At 44.4% G+C, this 24,324-nt stretch overlaps 1 protein-coding gene across 5 annotated transcripts in view; it reads left to right on the top strand.

Annotated features, from left to right (window-relative positions):
* Positions 1–7,342: 7,342 nt before the first annotated feature.
* Positions 7,343–24,324, top strand: part of LOC137217802 (neuroligin-4, X-linked) — a 344,507-nt gene continuing 327,525 nt past the window's right edge. For 2 of the 5 annotated variants that reach the window (XM_067724760.1, XM_067724761.1), the window contains exon 1: positions 7,343–7,924. The gene's annotated coding sequence lies outside the window, so the exon portion shown is untranslated. Of the gene's footprint in view, positions 7,925–8,678; positions 8,813–8,856; positions 9,167–24,324 lie in introns of those variants that run through there. The other 3 variants (XM_067724764.1, XM_067724762.1, XM_067724763.1) reach the window with 3 other exon arrangements.

Below are 24,324 nucleotides of genomic sequence, written 5' to 3'. Positions count from 1 at the left end.
TCAACATTCTTTTACGATCCTGATTGCTACAGCTTGTTTACAGCCCTCCACATGCATATACATCCATGCATCCATGCAGACATACCTATGTGTTTAAGTAACATGAGCTGTCTGTCACAGCGTAACAAATTATCAGATGTCGAGGCTGGGACACACAGTGGCTACAGCTGGAGCATAGCTTGGCTGGGTCCTCTGCCACAAGATGTTCATAGGCTGCAATCCAGGTGTCAGCTGGAGCTGGAGTCTCAGCAGAAGACTCGAGTGGGGAAGAATCCATTTCCTCTATCCCATGGTGGTTGGTGGGATTCAGTTTCTCACAGGCTGCTGGACTGAGGATTTGAGTTCTTCACCAAGTTTTGGCCAAAAGATACCATCAGTTTCTTTCCTTTTTTTTTAAAATTGAAGTACAGTTGGTTTACAGTGTTGTAATTTCTGCCGTACAGCAAAGTGACTCGTTATATGTATAGATATACATTCTTTTTCGTATTCTTTTCCATGATGGTTTATCACAGGATATTGAATATGGTTCCCTGTGCTATACAGTAGGACCTTGTTGTTTATCCATTCTCTGTATACTAGTTTGCATCTGCTTATCCCAAACTCCCAATCCATCCCTCCACCTTCCCCTTCCCCCATGGCAACCACAAGTCTGTTCTCTATGTCTGTGAGTCTGTTACTGTTTTGTAGATGGGTTCCTTTGTGCCATATTTTACGTCAGTTTCTTGATATGAAGATATTACACAGGTGTGACCGTTTTCTGTGTAATTTGGGTCATTCATGACTATTCCAGGAAAACATTATCTTATTACTCTTGTACCAGTGCCTTAGAACAGAAGTTGATCTCTATTCAAAACTAGTCCATTCGTATTAATATACATCTTCTTCCTGCTCTAGTTCCACATGTATGCAAATCCACATGTGTTTGCATGTCACATGCAAAGCCCAATTGGCAATACTTTCCCTCTCCTCTCAAGGAAGGATAAAAAAAAATCGAAATGATGATTTTAAAGAAAAGATTCCAAAATAAACCTTGAGTTTGAAAGGATACAAGAGAGTAATGGTGCTAACAATATTTTGGTCAACGTCATCTTATTTAAACTGAAATTATAAACCATGTTCTGTTCACCAGAGAAGTTCTATTTCCCTACTGGTATAGCTGGTACAGGTCATTAATAAGACAGAAGGTTCTTTGCATTGATAAACAAAGCACATCTTTGCCAGTTCTTATTTTGTCCCTACAGTAGTAAACTCCTTTCTTTTTAAATATAGATTACCTGAAGTATGAGGTATAAAGTAGGAAGTGAGGTCGTGTGTACACACAGAACAAGCATACAAGGACAGAATCAGGAATCAATCCATGATTCTGGGAATATAAACATCTCTATAATGTATTTTTATATATATATATATGACATATATATATTTACATATTATAGAGAGGGATTATACATAACATATGTATATATAAAACCCTGTATGTGTCATATATAATGCTATACAAACGTACCTCATTTTATTGCACTTTGCTTTATTGTACTTCACAGATATTGTTTTGTTTTGTTTTGTTTTTTTACAAATTGAAAGTTGGTGGCAACCGAGCTTCAAGCATGTCTATCGGGGCCATTTTTCCCACAGTATTTTCTCACTTCGTGTCTCTGTGTCGCATTATGATTTTATTTGTTATGGTGTCTGTGACCCACATGATCTTTAGTGTTGCTATTATGACTCGCTGAAGGCTCAGATGATAGTTATCATTTTTTAGAATAAAGTATTTTTTAACTGAAGTATGGACATTTTTAAAGACATAATGCTATCGTACACTTAATAGACTACAGTCAACTCTAAACGTAACTTTTATATGCACTGGGAAACCAAAACAACCTGTTGACTTTATTTAGAAATTCACTGTGTTGTGGTGGTCTGGAACTAAACCCACAGCATCTCGGAGGTGTGCCTGTATATTATATGTATTATTTAGAACCATTTACATTATATAAATATATTAAAAATTATAAACTATAATATACAAATATATATATTATATAACCTTACATATAATATATAATCCCTCTCTATTATATATACTTATGTATTATATATATACATTTGTATATGTATGTATGTATGCCTGAATATATATGTGTGTGTGTGTATTGGGGTGTGTGTGCGTGTGTGTGTATATATATAAGTGTATATACTTATATATATAAGTACCCCGGGAATAAGAAGTTTATAAAGACTTAGGCAATAACAGTGGGAAAGTTGCTGCAAGTTCATTTGAAAAATGAACTCTAGGGGCTTCCCTGGTGGCGCAGTGGTTGAGAGTCCACCTGCCGATGCAGGGGACACGGATTCGTGCCCTGGTCTGGGAAGATCCCACATGTCGCGGAGCGGCTGGGCCCCTGAGCCGTGGCCGCTAAGCCTGCGCGTCCGGAGCCTGTGCTCCGCAACGGGAGAGGCCACAACAGTGAGAGGCCTGCGTACCGGGGGGGGGGGGGGGGGAAGAACTCTAGGGGACTTCCCTGGTGGCGCAGTGGTGAAGAATCCGCCTGCCAATGCCGGGGACATGGGTTTGAACCCTGGTCTGGGAAGATCCCACATGCCGTGGAGCAACTAAGCCCGTGTGCCACAACTACTGAGCCTGTGCTCTACAGCCCGCAAGCCACAACCACTGAGCCCGCGTGCCACAACTACTGAAGCCCAGGCACCTAGAGCCTGTGCTCCGCAACAAGAGAAGCCACTGAAATGAGAAGCCTGCGCACCACAAGGAAGAGTAGCCCCCGCTCGCCACAACTAGAGAAAGCCCACGTGCAGCAACGAAGACCCAACACAGCCATAAATAAATAAACAAACTCTATTTGGGGCCACTTACTGGGATTCAGTGTCCTTGGTTTTCATACAAAAGCAGTAGCTAATGGGTTTCTCAGCCGCAATGAATGTACTGAAATTCAGGAGCTTGAACCCTTTTTTAAAAAAGCAGGGCCATTTAAAAGTCATTTCGGCTAATCACGTCCAGAGATGAAATAATAACTAGCAAAGGATTTTTAAAAATCAGACGGAAAGTCAGAGCATAGTGCCACACAGTATATGCGTCTTACATAATTAATGGTGTTTTGGGGGGTTTGAAGTAACAGTCAGAAGGACAAGGGCATGGTAGGGCCTGGGAGCAGACTCCGGCCCAAGAGGATTTCTTTTTTTCACTTCTCACATGCAAAAATTGAATTAGGGGAATGTACAACCTTCTTGTTGGAAAATATAAACTTGAACATCTCTCGTTAAAGCTTAGAAAACACTTCACCCACAAAACCAATGGGGTCCATCTCTGTGTCTCTTCTAACTAAATTTCTATAATGATATTTACATGTATGAAAAGGTACATACTAGTAAACTAGTATGTGAAAACCTCATTTAAGTGATTTGACATTAACCTGGAATTCACGATAATTCAAGGTCAACTGGTCTGAAGTCTACTTTGTATCATTGGAAGGACAAGGTTTCTCGGGAACTTTGGAGTATAAAGTAAGATGGACTGAGGCTAGCTAAACAAGCCACCTGGCTCACAGTTAGGTACCTTCAACTTTCAGAGCCCCTACCCGCTCCATGTCTTTTTTTTTTTTTTTTCCAGACTTGGTTCATTTGGAGGGATTCCCCACCTCTGCTCTCCAGTTCCCCATGAAAACCTTGTTTATCTCTGAAGAATTTTCTCCTCGTCCCTCCAGGAAGCCTGCTATGCCTCTCATATGCTTCTAAGATGGCACAGACCATATACTACCTTGGATTTTAGTAATCGAAGAGCCTGCTTTATCACCGCCTTAGATTTTAAGCACCTTACAGGTCATTCATATTTGTATCTCCAACAGTGTGTGGTAAGACCAAATAGTATATATTAGTATTGCACTAATGTTTATTATCCTACCTAATCATAGTTCTATTTTATTTTTCCCATTGTACTAACAGAGCCAATATGCATTAGTATTGCCTGATCATCTACCTGGCTTAGGCAGTATCGCATTTAGGGTTGAACACGTCAGGCCCATGGGAACACGAACGTTATATCAGAATGTAAGTTAGAATCGTTCAAGGTTGCTGCACTCATCAGAGGGAGCTATGGTACTTAATAGATTATTTCTCCGGCTGCTTCCTGTTCTTATGAATCAAATCCAGCCCTATAGCAGTGGGTCCTTCTCTGGACTCTATTGTTAATACCTTTTTATGACATGTCTCCCCAACTCGCCATACTCCATAATTAGATTTCAAATGGAAACATGAAGAATTCTCTCTTCCAAGAACCCCGGATTTAAAACTGTATAACTTTGTTGTTGTTGTTGTTGTATTATCGTACAATCTGTCCTCCCAATGGTTAAGTTGGGTTCTTGCTTTTCCTGGCATTACGTGAGGAAGTTGGGATTAGGGGAAATTATAAACTCATAAAAGTATACGTTCACTTTTTCTTAAAATAATACTCTGGCTCTTTAAGTACTTTTAAAAAATCTCAATAGGGTCATTCTTCCTTCCTTCCTTCCTCTTTCTTTCTTTCTTTTTCTTTCTTCCTTTCTTTTCTTTCCTTCTCCTTTCTTTCTCTTTCTTCCCTCCCTCCCTCCCTCCCTCCCTCCCTCCCTTCCTCCCTCCCTCCCTCCCTCCCTTCCTCCCTCCCTCCCTCCCTCCCTCCCTCCCTCCCTCCCTCCCTTCCTCCCTCCCTTCCTTCCTCCCTCCCTCCCTCCCTCCCTTCCTTCCTCCCTCCCTTCCTTCCTCCCTCCCTCCCTCCCTCCCTCCCTCCCTCCCCTCCTTCCTCCCTCCCTCCCTCCCTCCCTCCCTCCCTTCCTTCCTCCCTCCCTCCCTCCCTCCCTCCCTCCCTTCCTTCCTCCCTCCCTCCCTCCCTCCCTCCCTCCTCCCTCCCTCCCTCCCTCCCTCCTCCCTCCCTCCCTCCCTTCCTCCCTCCCTCCCTCCCTCCCTCCCTTCCTTCCTCCCTTCCTTCCGCCACCGCTTGTGGGAATCTCAGTTCCATAACCAGGGATTGAACCCAGGCCACAGTAGTGAAAGCACTGAGCCCTAACCAGTGGACCGCCAGGGAACAACCCACAATTGTTATTTTCTGTTCTGCAGCTTTGTATTATGCCTTTAATGGTCAAGCCTGGGAGGCAGAGCCTTGAGAATGCTGTCATGTATATTTCAGGCTCTGGGCAGCTTTCTTCTACAAAAGGTGCAGAGCCAGTCTGACTAAACACAGACAGCAGAGCACAAAGGTTAGAGCTAATGGAATAGATTGGACAGGGAGTCAGGTTTGTTCTTCTCTGCTACGGTTCCTTCTCTGCTGAGAGCACTCTTTCTCCGGACACTGTTTTCTCCATCATTTCCATCTGCATGGATGCCTGTGAATTCATACATCATAGGTATTTTCACACCTTCTGGTGATGATTCTTTTCTTATGCTGTTGGCTCCCTTATCCACTAGACTGTATGCTTCTTCAAAAATACGTGGATGTGTGTTACTCACAAATGCATTCTTAGTGCTTCGGATTATGCCTGTGCTCAAGAGATACTTGATAAATTTATAAATAAATCAGTGAATTCACACTTTCTCAGTAAAGCCAGTGACTTTCTGGCCTGCTCTAAGTTATTGTGTTTAACTGAAGTCTCTGCTTCTAAACCCTACTTTGGGAAGAATAGATGTCTATACATGTATATATATATCTGTCTATATATTTTTGTGTCTACAGTTATGTGTGTTACTAATTTGGGGGAAAAACTATACTTATTAGCGATACTATTATGTTATTGGATCTTCAATAATTATTAAATAATAGAAGAAAAATATATATTTATATAAAACATATGTATGTTTCTTCTATTATTAGATTATATATTTTGTGTATATATAACAGTGATGAAAATAGCATTCTCTCTGTACCTGTATGTATGATATATATAGACATCTTCTTGGTGATGCATGTTTTCGTGCCTATTATCTCATTTATTTGTCCCAAGGAACCACAGAGAGCTATTTCAATCACTGTTTAAAGGATCTATTCCCTAAGGTTCACAGAACCTAACGGACTTTCCAACAGGTTAAAGCTAGCAGGGTTCAGACACTTGGTCTGAAGCTAGGTCTCCTAAATCAGTGTTGATCACCTTCCCCACTATTGGCTATGTTCCGCAAGAGCCCTTCTCTTAAAACTCCTGAGGAATCCCTAGTTGTGGCATCACATCAAATAATGACAGCAGGTTGGATGCCTGAGTTCGCTGCCTAAATGCAGAAGCAATTGTGAGGATGTCCTATGGATAGAAGACATTATGTTTTTCCTTCAGGAAGTAAGTCCCTAGGCCTGTGAAATAAGGTTAAGAAAAGCAGACATTTATCTGGAGCTTCTCGCATGCCTAGTCCTGTATCACATATCACATCACAAGGATATCACAAGGTGATTACTTGTCTTCTCCACGTTACAGAGGCGGAAACCCAGACGAAGTATTTAAACACACAGCGAAGGTCATATGCCACTTGAACCCAAGCAGTCTAGTTGGAGAAGCTGTGTTCAGACTGCCACAGCACTCTATAGCCTTCCCTGATTTATGAGAGAGGAGCTTCGGACATCACGCAGCTGACAGCCAGCTACCTCGAACCCAGTGATAAATACCAGGTCCTATTACCAAATTCTGAGTTGGCTGGAAAAGATGAAATCCTGGATCCCAAAAGTGAAGAGGGGTATTTCAATACAACTCGCAGGTGCTAGAAACTTCTTCAGTATTTTATTCATCAAAACCACTACTGTATAAGAAACAAACAGGGGCTACCCCGGTGGTGCAGCGGTTAAGAATCTGCCTGCCAGTTCAGGGGACAGGGGTTCGAGCCCCGGTCCGGGAAGATCCCACATGCCGCAAAGCAGCTAAGCCCGTGTGCCACAACTACTGAGCCTGTGCTCTAGAGCCCACGAGCCACAACTACTGAAGCCCATGTGCCTAGAGCCTGTGCTTGGCAACGAGAGAAACCACCACATTGAGAAGCCCACGCACGGCAACGAAGACCCAACGCAACCAAAAAAAAAAAAAAAAAAAAAAACCCAAAATGTATTAACCCATCACCTGGGCATAAAAGAGGTTCTGTCCTTTACAGGTCTTCATTCTAATTTTGCTAATTTATCTATCTATCTATCTATCTATCTGTCTATCACTGTTTCCCAGTACAAGCCGAATACCATCCAGAAACAGTAACACAGTTGTCAGCCTGACCCCCGGGGAAGAGCTTGCACGGCTGGCACTCACCCTTGGATAGCATAGCCTTAAAGGGTTAATGGTGTTTGCAAATACGGCACCGTGTGTGGTGTCTCCGAAGGGTATCTGGAGAGGGCAGGGAAGCTTTCCCGTGCGCTCTGGCACGGTGGCCCAGTGAGACGCGCGCTCACCTGTTCCACCACCCCGGCGGCACCAGAATCTCTCTGTTCCAGCTGGTTTGCACTGGGATTAGCTGCTCTTTGCATGCGCTTGTAGCCGTGGATGTGGTTTCTGTAGCGATGGGGCCGACCGCGGGGATCTATTGGCTGCTGGCTTTGTAAATTTCATTCAGTTTGGTCCAATAGCAGAGGGGGGAGCTGGGAACCATCAGGACCTCTCGCTTCAATCTCTCTTTTTCTTGCAGACGGGTCTCTGTCTCTACATACAGAGCTCTTATTCAGACGTAACGCTGCCCTTCCTTCTCCGGCTGTGTTCCTGTTTCTTCTTCCCCATCAGACTAGGATAGAAACAACGAATTTCCTGCAAACGGCAGTGTCGGTGGTCCTCGCGTTTCTTCGGGGGAGCAAATCCAGTTGAGATTCGAGAAAGCCAAGGCGCTTGGACTTAGTACATCCTCCTGAATCATAGCCTCGGTCCCTGGAAAAATCTGGATGCATAAAAAGAACACTTACAGCCGATGCAGCTTTTCCACGGCTAAGGTAGGTGCCGTTTTAAGATGTGTCTGTGGGGTTTTTTTTTAAGCCTATTTAACGTTTTGACTCGTGTGCTTGCCAGCAAAAGATGATAAGCCCGACTGCTAACGTTTGCGCTCCACTTCATCCGACATTTAAAAAAAATTTTTTTTTTTTAAATTTTGAAAATTTGCATAGCACTTTTTCTTCCATCGGTCGCTCCGTTTCTTAGGTGTGGGTGGGAGTGTGGACATATATGTACGGCGTGTCCTGTGCAAGCTTCGTACACATCTCTACAGAAACAGTACATTTTTTCTTACGACTTAAAAAAATTGGGACCACCGTGGTTGGGAAGCGTTTTGCTGCAATCAGCTATCTGAACGGCTCTGGGGCCGTGTGTGAGGTGTTTACAAAATAGCGCTCTGTTACATACAAATAAACAGAAGAGTGTGGCAGACACAGGAGGAAAAAAAAATACATCTGCAGTACAGGGAGAGAACGAGCGAAGTGCCAGATGTCTGCAAAGCAGGACTGGCGGGGAAGCCAGGAGCACTTCTGGAAACTGTGAGCCATCACGGGCTTTTTTCTCCTCCTTCTTCTTTAAGGAAACTGTCAGCTACCACCTCCCGGGGTGCATTTTTTTGGGTTAACCAGAGAGAAAAAAGGAAAACAGGCTTGGCTGGGTTTGCATTAAGCGATTTTTCCCCCCCTCCTTCCTCTGCTGGCCTTGGATAAGATGACGGCTTGTGTGATGCACGAAATAACGCACGTGATTGATGAGGGGCTGGTTGGGCTTTGCTGGGGAGCGACCCGGGCGCGCTGGAGACCCCGGGTGAAGACGAAATAGCTTAGCGCCGTTTCTGCAAAGCTGGGGAGCGGGCCACCTGCCCTCCCACTGCCATCCGCCCTTCACCCGTGCGTGTGGGCTGTGGGAAGGCAAGCGGCGGGAGATGGAGGGCGCGAGGAGGAGTGAGGGCGGTTGGTGGCGTTGCTGCTTCGGGAGCCTTTGGGTCTGGCCTGCACGTCTGCGCGGGGCACGCAGCTGCCGCCCGAGCGCCGTCCCCGAGCTGCCCGCTTCTCCCCGAGGACCACAAAAGTTGGTATCTGCGGGGACCGGCGCTGGGCGTCCTAGCCGGGGTCTCCGGGGATGCGGACCCCCGTCGGTGCCCACGGAGAACCCTCGATCCGGGAGGAGAGCCCGCGGGAAGCACGGCGGGCCGGTCCTCTCGCCGGAGGCGGGGGGAGGAGGTCCGGGGACTCGGTTCGGAGGTGCGGACCACCCGCAGCGCCTTGGGCCACGTAACAGACAACCCTCCCCGCTCCCTCGCTCCATTCCCCCCCCCCCCGCCGTCTCCCAAAGCTCGCAGCCGTCCCGCGCGTCAGATCCCGCCCGCCTCCCACGCTTTCCCAGCCGATTTCATCCGGAGCCCCGCCGCCGCCCCCTGCCCTTTCCCGCGCGGCTCGGCCTGACCCCCGTCCCGCTCCAGCGGGCCGAACCGGCGTACCGCTCGGCCGCAGACGGTGCGGGGGTCGCGGGCCGGCGGCGGCCGGAGGAGAGGCCGAGGTCCCGGCTGCACCCCGACCCCAGCCCACGAGTGTTCCCTCCCTCCCGCTCTGGCTCTCCGGGAAGCCCGCCGCCTCTTCAGGGCGCGCGGGCACCCTTCAGTCTCCCAGACGCCCCCTCTTTCCCCGCCCGTCCCCGACCGCACCCCTCCCCTCCCCCGGCTTCTTCGTCCCTCCGAGAACCGGTAGGTTGGATTTCTCCGCCCGGCCCTCCCGGGCGGGCCCCCCGAGTGGTGCGCCCCCGGATCCGGGCCCGGGGCCCCGCGCATCCCTGGGCCCGGCCCACCATTCCGGAGCCTGCCCGCCGCCAGACACAGCATCCTTTCTCCCCGAAGCGGCGAGGGCGGGAGCCGGGGGTCCCCCCGCGCACCCTCGGGGCCTGGCCGGGGCCGCCCTGGGAACGGAAGTCCCCCTCGGAGGGCGAGGGGCGTCCGGAGGACCTCTTCTGCCTCCCTCCCGCCCCTCTCCCTTTTCTGTTTTGTTTTTTTGTGGGTGTTTTTTTTTTTTTTTGGCTGCGGGTTTTCCTCTGGTGTGACTCCCTTCTCTGAACCGACCAGCAGGTGTGGGCCTCTTTTCATCTATTTTTGGAGCCACGAGGCCGCTCTCTCGAGCCGGCGGGAGGGGGGCGGGGTGCAGGAGGCCGCGTCGGGGGGCCGAGGAAGGCGGCTCGCGCCCGCGCTGGGAGCGCGCGTCAGGAGTGAAGCCGAGAGCGCGCGCGCGCCTGCCGTGAGCCGGGCCCGCGGCTCGCCCTCCGTCATGTGGACCCAACTTGGGAGATTTGGGGTGAGGTGTGTCCGGTGGCGGGTATCGAACTCAGCAGGTACTGTTCTTGCGAGCGGAATCCACAAGGTGGTAGTGTGGATTCTTCCTTTGATTTCTTTTTTTTCCTACTTGTTCAGTTGCGGGGAAACGGCTTTCTGTGCTCATAGCCTAGGCTGTCTGAAGGGGTCCCCTGGCTGACCCGGCTTCCACATCCTGAGCGCGCTGCGTTTAACGCATTTTGTGATGCGAGGTGGTACGAGCTAGCTCCTTTTCGGAGTCAGCCTTTAGCACGATTGAAGGGACGGGACGCAGAGGAAGAAAGAAAGAAAAAAGAAAAGAAAGTTTGGGGAGACTTAGTTATCCTGAGGGAGCAGAATTTCCAGTTTGTGTAGGGTTCTGCAGGCAACGTAGGAGTGCGTGCATAAGGCATCGTTGGTAGGTATATACTTCAGCTAGAAATTAACCGGGGCTTCAAGACCTGACTTTGCATCAGAACAAAGCAACCTCAGCTGCTAAGAGAACGGCGTAGTTTGAATGGCGATGCTTAGCGTTTTTCCTAGAGAATGAGAGAGCCCGGAGAAAGGGTCCTGTGGCACAGAAATCTGCATCTTTCTGGGGGCAGATTGAGGGGCTGGGGAATTTTTCATGCCTTTAGTTGCCTTTAGTGGGCTTTGGAAAGAGGTTAACAGCCAGCCTTGAAAATCCTCAGGGTAGATTTCCTCGTGTAGATGCAGCAGAAGGTGTGTGTTTGTGTGTGTGTGTGTGTAGGGGGTGGTGGGTGTTTTGGCACATGGCTGCATTCATCCCTTAATTCCAGATTTTAAAAATGTGGATTTTAAAAATGCATCCCTAAAGTAAGAACATAAGAATCTCACGGAGGCCTCTGCAAATATTTATTTTTTTTCTAGATTAAAACTTCAATATTCTATTACCCAAAGAAATGTACTTGGAGATATAGCTATATATCTATACTATATTTATCTCTCTATATATAGAGATATATATTTGGCAATTTTAAAGAATATTTTCCTTGACATGTAAGAAAATCATGAGGGCCAATAAGTAGCAAGTGGAAAATTACTTCATCAGTTTTAAATTACTGGATTAAAATGACAGGTTTAATTTTTTGGAAACCAGAATGATTTCGAGCAGGGAGTTAATGATAATTGCATTTTCATACTAATGGCTGTGCTTTGATGCTGTTTTCAAGGTGTTTTGACACGTTTTTCTTTGGTGGAAGAATTGTTGCTTTCCTTTGTATTTTTTTTTCCCCCTAAATAAAAAGAGTGCTGAATGTACATTTGGCCCTAAACCCAGCTAATTTATACCCAAATCTAAAAATAGATATGATACTTGATAAGTGACGATTTGCTACATAAGGTAGATAGAGCAGGTTTTGCCACGCTCTGGAATTTACAAGTGAATAGACCTGGGCAATATAAAAGTTCTCTTTCTGGGGCCTGGAATGTAGACCCGCAGTAAGTATGTGGGGTTTTTCTTTATTTCTGAACTTGGCCTTTTCATGTTTTTTTCCTTTGTAGTAATTTGTGGAAAGCTTCTTGGTCTCTGTACAAAGATGAGAGTGTTTCCTCTCTATACACATTACATTGCTTTCAGAATGTGCAAGCATCTCTTTAAGAACTCTTTAGAATATTGTGCTTTGATGCCTGGACCACAACAAAAAAACCCAGAGACGGTTCTCACAAAAGTAAATATTCAAGTGCACAGAGTCTGGCGTGGCTTTACTGTTCTTCCGTTTTAATTGGTACTCCAGATTCTAAACCTTTATTGCACAGCTAGGTATTGTCAACAATGCAACCTGTTGACAGAATTGATGTGATTCCAGTGAAGCCACCGTATGAAAATATTTAAAGTCCTTTAATGCCGTCACCCTGATGACAGGCTTCTCTGGTTAAAATATACTTAAATTCCAAACCCGCTGAGAGCTGAATTTTGTATGTGAAAGTCAAGGGCAAGGAACGGAGTTTTAATATATCAACCACAACCGTATACTTTCTATAACGCTCTTGATGCTTAAGGGTATACATTTATTCCCAAATGAGAAAAATATGCTCAGGGTTTAGTTTAAGTCAGTTGCCCAATTAAAAAAAAAATATCCTGGCTACTGTATCTTTTCAGAAGAGACACTTCATTTTCCGCTTAATTATGTTAAAAAATTCGAAGACAGACTAGGCCTTGGATGTAGTGACAGCTGATTTCTTAAACTTGTCAGCTACCAGTTTCAAACCAGATATTCCGCTTTGGGCCGGATAAGGGGAGACAGTGAAAAATCTCAAAATTGAGCCCACGTGGTTCTAGGCAATTAGGTCATCTGCTGTGGGCTGCAAACCATTCATGGGCCATTCACGCCATGAATATTTTCCAGTTTTGTCATTTTTCTCTAAACAACCTACATTTGGCCTTTCAAAGCCTCTTCTGTTCTGTGCTCCGTGAGTGGCGGGATGGGAAACCCTTCCTCCTTTTTCTTGGGGGCGGGCAGAGTAGGACAAGTGAATAAGGGAGAAAAAAACAGTGGGACCGCCTAGAAGTTTGAGGTTGGCCATTTATAGGCTTTGAACAAATACCTCTGAGAAGGATTGATGTCTGCAGTGGGTGTACGACACAAAAAGGAAATAAAGGACTCATGAAATCAGCACATGAGTGGAGAATAGCCAGGCCACTTAGGGCTCTGATTTCAGACTTCAGACATTCACTGTTGAGATCACCTGCCCCAGGTGTGTGTGGAACCCCTGAGCGCCACCTGCCTGTGGAAATTGGCCAGTTTCCAGAATGAGCATCTTCTCTGCACCAGCCCCCAACCCCCCTGCACCTCCCAGAAGGGGTGCCTGACCGAACACGAACCAGACCCCAACAAACGTGAAATGTACAGTAAGGTGAGGTTTTGTTGAATTGATTCCAGAGGAGAAAAGAATAACCGTATTAGGGAAGAAGTGGGGAAGAATAAACCCTACAGGGCCTCACCGGAGGCAGATCTTTATTTCAGGATGGTATTAAGGAAATGGCATGTGCTTTCACAGCTCTTTGGAAATGAAGGGAAAGAACCCAGAGTTTTGTTTGGTGGTCTTATTTAAAACGTGTGTGGTATGAATAGTGATTTACCAAGGTAACAGAGCGCTCTTTTTTGGATGGCAACTGGACCTTCTTGGTTTGCTGTGTTGATATCGGTGATCATTTTGGTTTCCAGAGGCTAATCCCTGATTGGATGATGAAGTCGTCCTTCCATCGCAAAGTCATCATCCCAAGGGTATGTTTTTTTATTTTATTGCTTTGTGGTAAAAACGTGTGACACGAGAATCCACTCTACTGTACACTTAAACGCATGTTTAAGTGCACAGTATAGTCCTGTGGACTGTAGGTCCAATATTGTGCAGAAGATCTAGAAGATACTCATCTTGCTTTATCTAAACTTTATGACCTTTGATTCGTAACTCGCCATTTCCCCCTGACAACCCCCATTCTACTCTTTCGTTCTGTGAAATGGACTCTCTTGGGTTTCTGCAGGCATCCACCCTCATCCCAACTCATCTCTCATTTTTTTTTTTAAATTGGAGTATAGTTGTTGTGTTTCAGGCGTACAGCAAAGTGATTCAGTTATACATATATATGTGTATATTCTTTTTTCAGATTCTCTTCCCGTATAGGTTATTACAAAACACTGAGTGTAGTTCCCTGTGCTCTACAGGAGGTTCTCATTGTTGATCTATTTTATATATATATATAGTGCTGTGTATCTAATCCCAAACTCCTAATTTATCCCCCCCACCGCTTTCCCCTTTGGTAACCGTTTTTGCTTTTGTCTGGCTGGTTGGAACTTTTTTTCCGGGGGGGGGCGGTGTTGGGGGCAGAAGTCGTATTTTGCCAAGTGCACTTCTTTGAAATGGGGAATTTCACCTCTGATGTTTCTACATGAAAAAGAAAGTTGGTTAAGCTTTTGGATCCTTAAAAAAAAAAAAAGAAAGTGAAAGAAACTGTGATGGGCAGTGATGAGAGTTGTATTAACCGTGAGTCGCTGTTTATGTTTGCGAGGCATGGAAAAGATCTCTTTGGTTGTTCTTACAGCGGTGATGGGATTTGCACATGGTGTCAGTTTCCGGGTTTCATCTATCAACATCACCAGTGTTTGGTTTAGACCTGTGGCAGGGACGTGGATTATGTGACCTTGACGGTCCGCCAGCTTTAGCTACTCAGCCCGCAGTGTCAAACCGTGGTCTCAGAAACAACCAATGGGGATGGGGGTGTCCGGGGGCATTGGGGAGGTGTGTGTGTGGAGACCAGAACCCACTGAGATGGAGTGCCTATAGTGTTTTCAGTTTTTTCCTACTCGAGTACCCTCTGTGAATGGGCCAGGTGGTGGGCAGCGATGAACTCATTTTTAAAAAATTTAAGTTGATTTACATAATTCTATTAGTTTCAGGTGGACAGCATAGTGATTCCATATTTTTACAGATTATACTCCATCAAAAGGTATTTTGAAATAATGACTATAGTTCCCTGTGCTGTACAATGTATCCTTGTGGCTTATGTGTCTTATACATAGTAGTTTGTACCTCTTTTTAATTGAAGGGTAGTTGATTTACAATGTTGTGTTAGTTTTAGGTATACAGCAAAGTGTATTCTGTTTGTATTCTATGTCTGTGAGTCTGTTTCTGTTTTGTAAATAAGTTTGTTTGTATCCTTTTCTTAGATTCCACATGTAAGTGATATCATATGATATTTGTCTTTCTCTGTCTGACTTACTTAGTATGATCATCTCTAGGTCCATCCATGTTGCCGCAAATGGCATGATTTCATTCTTTTTATGGCTGAGTCGTATTCCATTGTATATATGTACCCCATCTTCTTTATCCGTTCATCTGTCGATGGACATTAGGTTGCTTCCATGTCTTGGCTATTGTAAATAGTGCTGCTATGAACATTGGGGTGCATGTATCTTTTTGAATTAGAGTTTTTGTCTTTTCTGGATATATGCCCAGGAGTGGGATTGCAGGCTCACATAGTAACTCTATTTTTAGTTTTCTGAGGGGCCTCCGCACTGTTCTCCATAGTAGCTGCACCAATTTACATTCCCACCGAAGGAGTAGGAGGGTAGTTTGTACCTCTTAATCCCCTATCCCTATCTTGCCCCTCCCCCTTCTCTTTCTGCACTGGTTACTCGTTTGTTCTCTCTGTATCTGTGAGTCTGAGGAAACACGTTTTTTCAAGCGTATAAAGTATGTCACCGTTAACTGCTTTTCTCACGCGGGTGCATACTCCCTCATGGCCTAAAGGCATGTGGTAAGAAGGGAAGCGTGTCTGTGTGTGTCTCTGTGTATTTATACACATAGGTATGCCTGTATGCACCCGCATAACCAAGAGCAATTTCTTGCATCAAATGTTTTTTCTCAGCCACGGCAACACATTAGATCAAAACAAAAAAACAAAGTACCAAAATGGAAAATGAGATTTTTGTCTTTGTCATTTTCCATTTCTTCTCTCTGTCATTCACCGAACATAAGTGATATTAGAAAATTCATGATGTAAGTTACCTGAGACGGACCTGAAAAGACTCCTCATTGGAGAGGGAAGACATTAGTTTACAGTGTTGTGTTAGTTTCGTGTGTACAGCACAATGATTCAGTTATACATATGTATGCATATTCTTTTTCATGTTCTTTTCCACGATGGTTTATGACAGGATACTGAGACCTAAATGATTTGAGAGTGCATGTTGAGGGGCAAGCACCTGCTTTCTCTAACTTTCCCTGAAGCTTTCTCTTCTGACGTGAGTAGGAGTTTCTTACAAGGTATCATCGTAAGGTCCAGGGTGAAATAATCTATATGGTAGGAGTGATAACACGCTGCCCTTTTATGTCCATCCATATTCCTCCAGGTTACATACTGGGATGGAGACATTGACAATGTTTGCAAGGATCACACTGGACACTCTTTTTTTAAAAAGGCGAAACTAAATAACCCTTTTATCTGCCTGGTAGGAGATGCACGCCTTGGTGTTTCTTGGTAGGTAAGGGCTCTGTGGAGAGGCTGTCGCCATCGAAAGCTCCTGGCGCAGTCGAAGAAGCATCGTATCAGCACAGCAGACGAACCCAGAGTTCACTTGCCATGAACACCGAGAAACTGGAAGTCCCCAAAGTTGAGAAGCTCATAATAGTCTCTTTGTGGTTTGGGGTCCCTGCCTTCCCGCACTCCCTTTGCATGCCAGTTTCACATACAGCACTCATCCACGGTGCACCTACCGAGAAGCACGGACACACCCCAGCTCACAGGAAGGCCACGGCAGCCGTGAACTGATGCCAGAGGATTTCCTGTCCTGGGTTGTCACTTTGCCCATGGGCTCAGGTTCTTTGGAACTAGGATTGCACGTAGACTGCAAACAGGCGTAGGTCCCTGACATGTCAGTAGGCTGGCGTGTGGACCCAAGTGGTCTCAGGACAGTTAGAGCCACAACATCACAAAGCTATTTCTTTCACAGGGTCGTTTTATTGTCAGATCATATCTAGAAAGACTTCATCCTCTAAACTAGCTAAATTTCATTTAAATATGTATGTATATAATTATTGCTATGTTGTATTTCTATATTTATATAATTATGTGCATTTTTTAAGTTGAAGTTTAGTTGATTTACAATCTTGTGTTAGTTTCAAGTGTACAGCAAACTGATTCATTCATATATATATATATACACACTTCTTCAGATTCCTTTCCCTTATAGGTTATTACAGAATATTGAGTAGAGTTCCCTGTGCTGTACTGTAGGTCCTTGTGGGTTATCTATAGTATACACTATGCATTTCATATATTTGTATTTGCATACAATTTATATAATTGATCAAAGACTCATCAAAACGTGCTTTATTTTACTTTATTATTTTTTATAAAAAATATTTATCTATCTATTTATTTATTTATTTGGCTGGGTCGGGTCTTATGTGCAGGATCTTCGTTGTGGCGTGATCTTTCGTTGTCACATGCGGGATCTCTCTTTTTTTTTTTTTTTTAGTTGCAGCATGCAGGATCTAGTTCCAGGGATGGAACCCGGGCCCCCTGCATTGGGAGTGCCTAGTCGTAACCACGGTGCCACCAGGGAAGTCCCAAGACATGCTTTATCTTAAAATTCATTGGAGAGCCTTTATGTAGATAATGAAAATAATTCATTTAGCCATGCAATGTATTATATAAATATAATTGTGTATTACATAATGTATATACATATTTAACTTATATAAGAACTAAATGTATATATATAAAATCAGGGCTTCCCTGGTGGCGCAGTGGTTGAGAGTCCGCCTGCCGATGCAGGGGACACGGGCTCGTGCCCCGGTCCGGGAAGATCCCACATGCCGCGGAGCGGGTGGGCCCGTGAGCCATGGCCGCTGAGCCTGCGCGTCCGGAGCCTCTGCTCCGCAACGGGAGAGGCCACAACGGTGAGAGGCCCGCGTACCGCAAAAAAAAAAAAAAAAAAAATTAATACAAGTAGAGACTACATATATAGATGGATGAATAGATAGTTTGATGTGCATCTTCCAGAAGAAACTGTGTCACATCTGGTAAGACCACTTCCAGGCTGGTCCCCAGAATCTACATTTAATGGTCCACAGAAACTACCTTTTCGCCTTCAAGTGAAGTTGAGGCGTTATTAATGTTACTATGGTAACAAGCATATTCGAGCCCTCACTGAAACATAATTAGTAAGCAACCTCATGTCAGTGGGAACATACGTATCAGGTCAAGCCCTGTATCTTTCCTGCCTGGATGGATAGGCGTCTTCTGCCCCTAGAACACAAGACCCGAGAATCTATCTCAGCAGGACAGACGCCACAGTAAATCAGTGCTGCCCGCCACGGGCACGGCTTGGTGGTGGTGGCTGCCGTGCCTCTCCATCTGAGCATCTGTGGGCTAGATCCTCTGGGCTAGGTGTCTGGTGTGGCCTTGCTCAAGATGGGAAATCAATATGGTAGGCTCGGGAATGGAGCTCCTTAGCCTTGGCAAGAAAGAAATTCGGTGACTGAGGTACACGCATCTTTTTCTGGAAACTAGCTTCTGACTCCTGTTCCTTCTTTCATTCATCACTTTTCTTGAGCATGTCCAAGTTGCAAGCCTGGAAGGAAATTTAGCCCTGGTAATGTTGAGATGATTTAGGCATATGCTGCCTTAAAAATCCTTGCCTGTGTGTGAATGTTCATAAATAAGTTGTTAAGATGTTTAGTTCACGTGTGTATCACCCCTGCCTGTTTTCTGGTACGTATTATGGACTTTTCCTTCTTTAATCTCTCCCCGCCTCCCCCTCCCTCCCCCCTCTCCCCCTCCCCTTCCTCTCTCCCCCTCCCCCTTCCTCTCTCCCCCTCCCCTTCCTCTCTCCCCCTCCCCATTCCTTCTCCCCCTCCCCCTTCCTTTCTCCCCCTCCCTCTTCCTCTCCCTCCCTCCCCCTTCCCCCCTCCCCCCTCACTTTCTTCTGTTTGCTGACTGACGAGAACTCAGAGGTCCCCTTAAAGCATTAAAGGACCAATGAAGGTAACTAGATAGAGAATAATTCTTTCCATCAGTCAGGAAAGAATAGAAAAATGAAATGGCAAAGAAGATTTTCCAGGACAACTTAATAGAATTCTTCACATGCCCTATTTGTTTAGCTGCTTATATTTTTAAAAGTTGTCAAACCGTATATTTGTGAAACATTAATTTTCATTTTAAGTAAATTGTGTGAGCGAATACATATTTAAACAGATTACTTTGATTCAACAGAGAATTGAGGGCCCATCAAATATTTTTTTTAAACATAAGGTAGTGGATCTAGCCTCATGAATTAATGACTGTATTCTATAGTCGTTATAAAACTCAATAAGCAAGTTAGACATTTCAGCTTTTTTGTGATAATGAAAAATATCATGAATTCTGATGTACTGGAGTCTGAAAGATTGTCAAATCACAGATAACGTTCTCAAACTCCACCACCCCTCGTATAATCTATTTTTCAGCTAGTTAAGGTCTTTGTCAAGAGCTCCCAAATCAGGGATTGTCTGTTTTAAAAATTTATTTTACTGAAGTATAGTTGATTTACAATGTTGTGTTAATTTCTGCTGTACAGCAAAGCGATTCTGTTAAACGTATATATTCAATCTTTTTCATATTCTTTTCCATTACAGTTTATCACAGGATATTGAGTATAGTTCCCTGTGCTATACAGTAAGACCTTGTTGTTTTTTTGTTGTTGTTGTTTGTTTGTTTGTTTTCTTTTTGCGGTATGCGGGCCTTTCACTGTTGTGGCCTCTCCCATTCTCCAGTTGTGGAGCACAGGCTCCGGACGCGCAGGCTCAGTGGCCATGGCTCACGGGCCCAGCCTCTCCGTGGCATGTGGGATCTTCCTGGACCGGGGCACGAACCTGTGTCCCCTGCATCGGCAGGCGGACTCTCAACCACTGTGCCACCAGGGAAGCCCAGACCTTGTTGTTTATCCATCCCATATATAATAGTTTGCCTCTGTTAATCCCAAACTCCCAGTCTTTCCCTCCCCCAGCCCCCCTCCCCCTTGGCAACCACAAATCTGTTCTCTATGTCTGTGAGTCTGTTTCTGTTTTGTAAATAAGTTCATTTGTATTATTTTAGATTCCACAGAGTGATATTGTGTATTTGTCTTTCTCTTTCTGACTTATTTCACTTAGTTTGATAATCTCTAGGTCCATTCATGTTGCTGCAAATGGCATTATTTCATTCTTTTTTATAGCTGAGTAGTATTCCATTATGCATATATACCACATCTTCGTTAAGTGATTTTCTTTTAGAGAGGCTCCCAGATCAAATAATTGGGAGCCTCTCTAATACCTGTCATACCCCTGTCTTGACTTCTACATGGAAAACAGACACATTAAGGACTCGAAGAGCCTCACACTGATGAATTCAGGAGACGTAGCATAATTTGAGATTCTTTGGAACAAGTGTTACCCAAATTACCTAACTGGAATCACATAGCAGGCTTCCATGACATCTTACTGACACAGAGGTAAGGGGATCTAAGATTACTTGAAAGTGTTTAAATTGCCAAGGTAATCGGGAAAAGTGAACTTACTGGTATTTTTGTTTGTTTGTTTCATTCACTTATCCAGCATTGATTGAGGGCTGAGACATGGGGTAGATAAAGAAGACCAGGTTGTTTATCTTTCATGTACTATCCATGTGACAAAGCTCCCCAGGAAAAATAGTATGTGGGGGATGGGTGGGCACGACAAGACAGGAAACAGACTCAAAGTTAACAACAAAGAAGTTTTCTGTCAGAATCTCCCTTCTGGAGGGTGTGTGTGTGTCTGTGTGTCCGTGTGTTGTACTGGGTGTGTATTGAATTTCTCATGTTCTATATCCAGTGTTAAGGAAAATAACAACTTAATTCAAATCTTCTTTAAGTAGTTGAAGGCAAGATCATTAGGGCCATAAAGCTGAAATATTGAGAAGGTAGGGAATTTTATAATTTTCAGTGGGAGATGACATACCTTCAAATTTTTAGCTTCTTCAACAGCACAGGCTACTAGGGTTAATTAGCAAAGAGATGATTTGGTAAAGGACCAGAGGATTAACCAGGGGCTTCGGGGAAAAGAAGGCTACATGTCCTCGTGGATGCCCGGGATGGTACCTGTATCCCAGCCCTTAGCTAGCAGGCTGGGTCTGTCTGCGTTTACATCTTGTATCATTACCCGCGAGCCAAGCTTACGCTGGAATAGTTCAGATCACAGTACAGAAAATTATTTGGAACTGGTACTCCTGGAGAACCAGAACCATGGAAAAGGAGAGGACATTTTGAAAACAAAAACCAAATACAGAACACAAGGCACAAACCTTCCTTATGGATTGATCTTTGCCTCTTAGCACAGAGCTGAGGGTTAGCAGCTGTGATGTCACCCAGCAGGCCAGGCAGGAGAAAAGACTTCTCCCTGAATACGAGGGTCAGGGAAAAGTAACAGTTACACAAAGTTAAATAGTAGTTAAAATGAGAAGACAAAGGAAGTTATCAGACAGAGAAGCTATGATGGCAACACAGAATGGGGGAGAAATGTGAGTGTGTTAAGAACATAAAACCATCCAGCCTCAGTGAAAGGGTGATAGGTAGGTGAGTTGTAGATGCGTCACAATAGAGCTGTTATAAAAATACGACAATGGAGGAGAGTCTTAATGCCTATCCCGGGAAAAATCCCATCTCAGCATGCGTCTTCGGACAATTTTGGTTCATGGTGGAAATCATGGAAACAGCAGCATATTATGGGGAGAAACGCGTACTTTATACATTGCTTCGCTTCGGATTTGAGTGGAGGTGTTTCGTGATGATTCTGCTAAAACAATTTCACAGATAAAGTGATGTCCACGAATTTATGTGATGATTATATTGATTGAAAAGTCTCCCTTTGATGAATAACAAGAATCAGCTGTTAAAATTTATCAAAATTATATTAAAATAACATCAGTAAGCATGTGTCTTAATTTCACAGGTTTTGGGGTGTTTAATCTGATCACATCCAAATTGATAAGAAATTACTCAGTTCTATGAATATATGTATAAAATACCAGGATACATGTTGGCCGTTTGTAGAGCCAGCCAATTTTTTGTTCATTTAGATGTGACCGGATTAAATCAATAGATGTATGTCTATATATAATTGACAGATATAAATTATATAAACACATACATATATATTGACACATGTATAAATATTAATAGCTAACTTTTTATCGCGGCACATGTCTTCCTGAAGATTTAAATAAAAAGACAATAGTTTCTCTGCACTGTGCAATACCATAACAGAATCAGCAGAAAAATCCAAATGCATTATTTGTATTGACAGAACTTGACTGTTAACATTTCTATTGCTAAATCATTCCAAGATGTGTATTTACCTTTTCTCTCTTTAAATGTCACTGAAGGAAGAGAAAAGTGAAAGGGGAAGGAATTTGAAAAATTATATTTCACTGTGAACTGTATCTCCCCTCCCCTACCCCCTGTATGCTGTTAATTTAGAGAAATCACAACCCAGTCTTTTTTTTTTTTTTTTTTTTAACACTGGAATGTTAGTATCTATTTATTTAATAGGGTCTTATGAAGGTAAAATGAAAGAAGGGTATTGAAATTGCTTTGGAGATAAACCTCCTTTTGAAAATGCCCCAAATGCGATTAACATTTTTATCAGGTTCAAGAATTAAAGAACACAGTGTTTGGGCTTCCCTGGTGGCGCAGTGGTTGAGAGTCCGCCTGCTGATGCAGGGGACACGGGTTTGTGCCCCGGTCCGGGAAGATCCCACATGCCGCAGAGCGGCTGGGCCGTGAGCCGTGGCCGCTGAACCTGCACGTCCGGAGCCTGTGCTCCGCAACGGGAGAGGCCACAACAGTGAGGGGCCCACATGGCGCAAAAAAAAAAAAAAAAAAGAACACAGTGTTTGTATTCATTTGCCAGGATTGTTGTAACAAAATACCACAGACTGGCTTAGACAACAGAAATGTATGGTCTTAGGGTTTTGGAGGCCAGAAGTCTGAGATCAAAGTGTCCACAGGGTTGGGTCCTTCTGAGCCTGTGACGGAGAATCTGTTCTGTCCTTCTTTCCTAGCTTCTGGTGGATGACTGTCATCTTTGGTGTTCCTTGCACAGCCCAGTCTTAAAACCCACAGCATCTAATGGGGCCTAAGGGCATCCCTGAAGCGTGGAGCTGAGCCCAGGGGAGTTTAGTCACACCTAGGTGGGCATCCCCGGATTTACTGGTGTTGAAACAACTATCTATTCCCAAGCGATGGTCCTTACTTCTTCCGGTTTCCCTTGAGGGTGGCCTTTCTTCAGAGGGAATTACCCACATGTTGCTGCGGATGTCACGGCCAGGGTAGGGGAGCAGGTGGCTCCCTCTGGGTCTCAGTGGTGCTGGGATTCTCACCGGAGCAGGTCAGTTGAAACACAGCTGTTTCCCCTCCTTGCTGTTCCTCCTCTGGTCTGATATCCTTACAAACCTACTCAGCAGGAAAAACAAATCCTCTCTTCAAATTAAAAACAGTATTCAAGGCCTTCTCTGGTGGCGCAGCGGTTGGGAGTCCGCCTCCCGATGCAGGGGACACGGGTTCGTGCCCCGGTCCGGGAAGATCCCACATGCCGCGGAGCGGCTGGGCCCGTGAGCCATGGCCACTGAGCTTGCACGTCCGGAGCCTGTGCTCCGCAACGGGAGAGGCCACAACAGTGAGAGGCCCGTGTACTGCAAAAAAAAACAAAACAGTATTCAAGCAGATACTATACATTTTTGGGGGGGCTATTACAGCTTATGGGGTGGGGAGATGGAAGATGCAATAATTCTAGGAAAGTATGCCTTTTTATCCACCTTTAATTCCAGGAATATAAAAATGAGCTTAGACCATGATTGACTTGCCTATAGTAAATATAAAAAGTATAGTTGGTTGGGCTATTTGTGATAAAATAAGAAAATACCTTAGAATCACAGGTTATGAGGATTTGAAAGAAACTGAATAATCATTTGTATTCATTCATTTACACAGAAGGAAACTGAGTCACACAGAGGTCCAGTGATTTATCCCCAAACCACACAGCTGGACAGTACTTTTAAACACTATTCTGGAAATGAAGATTAAATACCTGAAAGTTCAGAATTTGATATCTGTATTTTTGCCAGTTTTATGAGAAGCATATGAAATCAGAGACATCATCAAAAACGTTAATAAAGCAAAGCACATAATCATTTTCAAACCTACTTTTCTGTATTTTGTGCCACAGCGATGGAAAAAGAGAAATCTGACGAAAAGAACTAGGGGAGGACACAGGGAAAAAACCCTCCAGAATTGAAAGCAAAACTTGTTACTTGAAACGCAGGTGTGTTTTTTTTTTTTTCCTGAGTTACTACTATGAAAGCAGCTTAGCTGCCTCTGATCTTCCTTGTCTCTTGATTCTTGATTATCTGTAAGAACCCAATGCCTCTGCAGTTTTTTGAAACGTTAGTTAATTGCACTTGTTAATTACACCTTGCCATGTTTCACACATTTGTAGGAAGGGATGAAACTTTTTTAGGGATGCTGTCTCCTCTCTCCCCGTAGGATTTTCTTGTTGTTGTTTTTTGGT

Source organism: Pseudorca crassidens, chromosome Y, assembly GCF_039906515.1.
Source record: "Pseudorca crassidens isolate mPseCra1 chromosome Y, mPseCra1.hap1, whole genome shotgun sequence".
NCBI lineage: Eukaryota > Metazoa > Chordata > Mammalia > Artiodactyla > Delphinidae > Pseudorca > Pseudorca crassidens.
This window is presented reverse-complemented; position numbering and strand designations above follow the sequence as displayed.